The sequence below is a fragment of the Phacochoerus africanus genome, chromosome 15, assembly GCF_016906955.1.
Source record: "Phacochoerus africanus isolate WHEZ1 chromosome 15, ROS_Pafr_v1, whole genome shotgun sequence".
Lineage (NCBI taxonomy): Eukaryota > Metazoa > Chordata > Mammalia > Artiodactyla > Suidae > Phacochoerus > Phacochoerus africanus.
Genome location: NC_062558.1, coordinates 86,252,835 through 86,257,686, shown reverse-complemented (window position 1 = coordinate 86,257,686; position 4,852 = coordinate 86,252,835). Strand labels below are relative to the sequence as shown.

Sequence of the window (4,852 nt, the reverse complement as noted above, 5' to 3'; positions counted from 1 at the left end):
GGTGGGGGTGAGGGTGAGGGTGAGGGGGGGGGTGAGGGTGAGGGTGAGGCGGGGGGTGAGGTGGGGGAGAGGGACTAGGGTACTCCCCTCGGATCTGGCTCCCCTGCCCCCAGATCTGGAGCGCAGGAGCCAAGGGCCCCCAGCTGGGGCTTCTCTGAGTCCCCGCGGTTCTGGTAGGACTGAACTCCCCAGGAGTTTTCCCTTTTTATGAACTTTTTGTGTGACTTTCATTGAGTTTGTCCTCTCTCTGAACCTGAGTCCTCCAGCCAGGAAAACAGGGACTGGGAAACAGGCCAGTCTCAGCATAGGAGGATTGCTCCCTCTAGTCTCTAGGAGAAATGAGAGCAGCAGAGAAAAGTGGGTGGATCCTCTTTGGGGAGGGCATGGCCTTAAAAATCTAAATAGAGGAGCTCGGGTTGTGGCTTAGCAGAAAAGAATCTGACTAGTAACCTTGAAGCTGCAGGTTCCATCCCTGGCTTCTCTCAGTGGGTTAAGGATCTGGCATTGCCTTGAGCTGTGGTGTAGGTAGCAGAGGCAGCTTGGACCTGGCTGTTGCTGTGGCTGTGGTAAGGCCAGTGGCTACACCTCTGATTTGACCCTTAGACTGGGAACCTCTCTATGCCAGGGTATGGTCCTAAAAAGACAAAACAAACAAACAAACAAAATACAAATAAATTCCCTCTAGATCTGTAGATTCCAGGGTTGTGCCTCTGAAGGTTTTAGGGGTAAGATCAAAAGACAAAAAGGAGGGTTGTGGTAGGTAAAGGGGCAAATGGTGAGGGTGATCAGGACCACCTCTCTGGGCAGAGGGCTCTCAACCCATTCCTGTCCTGCCTCCCAGGCCAGGGCCAGCTCTCCCAGGGGGTCCAGTTATTAGTCTGATCACTCATGGGGTCCATGTGTGTGGTGGGCAGCAGAAAGGGCCTTCAAGTCTCTGCTCAGGGGGGAGGCAGTAATTACCAGGCAGCAGGTTAGCCTCCCTCCCCATCCTCATTGCCCAGTCTTCTTCTTCTTCCTTTTTTTTGGGGGGGGGGTAAAGTTTTTTTTTTTTTTATTATAGTTGATTTACAATGAAAAATATGGAATCCTTGCTCACAAATTTGCATGTCATCCTTGCTCAGAGGCTATGCTAAGCTTCTCTGTATCGTTCCAGTTTTAGTATAAGTGCTGCTGAAGCAAGCGCCCCACTGCCTGGTCTTGACCATGGGGGAGCAATAGACCCATTCAAGCCTTGTGAGGATGAACCATTTGAAAACATATTCAAGCCCCAGCCTGGGACAGACTTGCTAACAAAGCTGGCCAAGCAGGTATGGACTTTCCCAGAAGGCCTGAGCTCCCCATCCCTGGAAGATTATTAGACAAAGCAAAGAAATGCCATGGAGGCCCTGGGTGCTGACAACTAGGGAAAGCACTTAAGCTCAGGAGCCCTCCTTGTTGCCGGTAAATTTCCCTGGGCTGGACCCTCATCTTCTTGCTCTGACAAAGGAGTCTGTTTAAAGAAGCAGCCTGTCCCCCTTATATTCACAGAGTGCATGGGGTGGACACTTCAGGCCCAAGCTTGATCACTCTCCAGGATGCCCTTGGAATGGTGTGTACACAGACAGAGAGGACCCCTTTATGCGCTCCTGGGAGAGGCCTCCCTGCCTGGAGCCCCGTTTCCTCCCCCAAAGGCCTTCACAGGAGCAGAGCATTCCTCATCCCCTGGGCCAGCCCTCTTCCACCTACTGTTAGCAAGAGTTAGGGAATCAGGTCAAGAAGATGAATGAACAGAGTGTTTGGCAATTTCCAGGCCCAATTAACCAAAACATTTCTCCCTGATCCTCTTGGGCTTGACCCTTTGGCTGGAAAGATGCATTTTATTTATTTTTTAAAGGTTATAATAGTTATTTTTATATTTTAAAAATTTTACTTATCAAAGTATAGTTGATGTATAGTATTATATGTTGTAGGTTTACAATATAGTGATGAACAATTTTAAAGGTTATATTCCATTTATAGTTATTAGAAAATATTGGCTAAATTCTTTGTTATACAGTATAGCCTTGTAGCTTATTTTATACCTAATAGTTTATACTTCTTTTTTTTTTTAGGGCAAATGGAAGTTTCCAGGTTAGGGGTCGAATCAGAGCTGCAGCTGTCAGCCTAAGCCACAGCCACAGTAACTCAGGATCCGAGTCACGTCTGCAACCTACACCACAGCTCACCACAACTCGAGATCCTTAACCCACTGAGTGAGGCCAGGAATCGAAGCTGCATCCTCATGGATACTGGTCTGGTTCGTTACCATTGTGCCACTATGGGAACTCCTACTTTGTACTTCTTCATCCTCTACCCCTATCTTGCCCTACGTCCAAAGGGAATCCTCTCCCCACTGGCAACCACTGGTTTGTTCCCTATTACCTGTGAGTCTGCTGCAAAAATGCACTTTGAATTGCAGATATTTCTGCATCCTTGGTGTCACAAAATGTTGGAACAAAGCAAGGGCAAACATTTCACAAGTTCTGTACAGAGAGGAGGAGACTGAAGCTTGCTGTAGATCACCCGTTGAGCTGCAGGCAGAGACAGGGATTCCTGGGGCAAGTGTCAATGTGTTGAGAAGAACCATCTCTCCCTGGGCCCATCTCCATCTCATCCAGTGGTTCTGGCACTTTTGACTTCTCAGTTCATTCAGTCAACAGACTTGCACTGGAGAGAAATGGAGAAGGAATACCCCACATGCTGTGTGTGGGGATGGGTAGATGGGTGATGATTTTTTGTCTCTTCTTTCCAAAGGAAAAAGTTAGAGCACAGAGAGTGTAAGTCACTTGCCCAGGCTCACACAGCCAGTGAGGGAAAGAGTCTGGGTTCACACCCAGTTTGGTTTGGCTGCAGAAATAGTCGAAATTCTTTCCATGGCAGGGGAAGGTGACCATGAAGCTCCTGAGGCTTCAGTCCTGAGTCCCTTTCTCACATGTCCGTTCCGTAGCCCTAACTTTATATTTGTACTTTTATGTTTTTTTCTTAAAGAGACTGTCCACCTTCAGCTGTACAGGTTCAGATCTGCTATAGTGACTAGCAGCCTGGTTTGCCTGGGACTGAGGGGACTTCCAGGGGTATGGGACTTTCAATGCTAAACCCAGTAAGTTTCAAGGTAAACTGGGATGATTTGGTCACCTTAAATGGTTCCCCTGTCCCCACAGTATCTGCGAACATAGGAAAATGGCAGTTCTTATGGAGGTTCTCACCTTGGACCCTGATTTGAATCTCGTGGTACTGAGGGTCTGGCAGCTCCCTGGAAGGCTCGTTTTCTCATAGCTGGGAAGGAAGTTTCCACCTGCCATGAGATGTAGGGCTTGGTCCTCTCCCAAAGACCCTGGGCAGCCTTTGATACACCTGTCACCTTGTCCTCCACATGCCCATCACTGTTGCAGGGTGACCAGCTCCCTCTCCCCTGGACCTCCTTGCCAAGGAACATGCTGTGAAATATCAGATCACATCTTCTCTAGGTCAGGTTCTGACAGCTCTTCCTCAGGCAGACTTACAACAGCTCTTTCTCAGGCAGATGTACAACAGATGGTCCAGTGGTTAGGAAGTGGGAATTTGAGTGGCAGCTGCCAGCCTGGGCAGGTGTATTCTAGCCCCATCTGCCAACATGCCAACCTAGGCTCTTATGACCTCTTTGCTCAGCCCTGATCTGCTTGAGTGTGCTAACCCACAGTGCCTTGCCCATGTACACACACACATGCACATTCACACAGCTTCCCAAAGACATATCTGAGTTCTAGTCCCATTTGCAGATCCATTGTGCACAATTATATACCAATGAATGGCTTATGTGTCCTCATGTAAACATGCATGCCGAGGTCATATATGCACACCTGCACCAGGAGAGGTTGGGCACAGAACTCTCTGAGTTCCTTCTGGTGCTGAGGCTGTGCTGAGCAGCAGGTGCCCGCTTTCAGGCTCATCTCCCTAATGATGCTGATCTAGGAGGCGGACAGGGAAGGTCTCCAGCACCCTGCTTCTGTCCCACATGTCTGGGATGAGACGGTCTGGCACACTGATGTCAGCACCCCAAGCTGCTCTGCGCAGTTGCCAAGTCCAATAAAATAACTTCTTATGACAGGGAAGCTGTGGTCCAGGATAGGATCTGGTACTGCACATGAAGGCATAGGCTTGGGGGATGTACCCTTTCTGGACAGGACTGTGAGGCTCCACCTATCCCAGCCCAGTTGAGGTCCTAAAGTCTGGGCCAAGTGTACCCACCTAGCTGGAATTTGGGAGTCCCTCCCCACAGTGATGGGCTGTGGGGTTAGTAGCTCAACTGTGGGGCTGGGGAGTCCTAGACACTATCACCTCTGAAATATGGCCATCCCTGTCCCCTGGCTGTGTCCAGGCCAGGTATAGGGTGGCTGCCTCAGATTAGTCTGACATGGAGATGGGGTTCCTCCTCTTATCTGTCTAAGGGCCTTCCTGTTCCCCTGAGGGACTCTGTGGGAGCCTGGGGATGCCACTTATTCCCCCAGTCCCCATATACCTGGGACTAGTACCCATTGTCTGGGATTTCTGTGTTGTAATGCTGGCTCTTGGTCACTGTGGCATTCACACAGGTGGGCAAAAGCTCCAGCCCTGCCATTGCCTCTTTTTACCCTATAGTAGTCTCCTTTGCTATTTCAGCCTGGCCCATGGCTCAGCCTGGGTAGGGGACACACCAAATAATATCTTCTCCAGAAAGTTTTTTTTCTTCTGGCATGTTTCTGCACCAAACAGAAGTGCTCCCTATTGGGACCTTGACAGGGCCCTTAGGAGAGCTTAGTGCTGTAATCTCTCTGCTTTGGTGTCTCCCACAAAATGTCATGAACCATTTAGGGGA

General features: G+C 49.5%; 1 non-coding gene across 1 annotated transcript; it reads right to left on the bottom strand.

Moving 5' to 3' along the window:
• Nucleotides 1–1,073: 1,073 nt before the first annotated feature.
• On the bottom strand, nucleotides 1,074–1,183 carry LOC125117091 (U6 spliceosomal RNA). The gene has a single exon (XR_007132468.1). It is a non-coding gene; the product is annotated as a U6 spliceosomal RNA (small nuclear RNA).
• Between the last annotated feature and the right edge of the window lie 3,669 nt (nucleotides 1,184–4,852).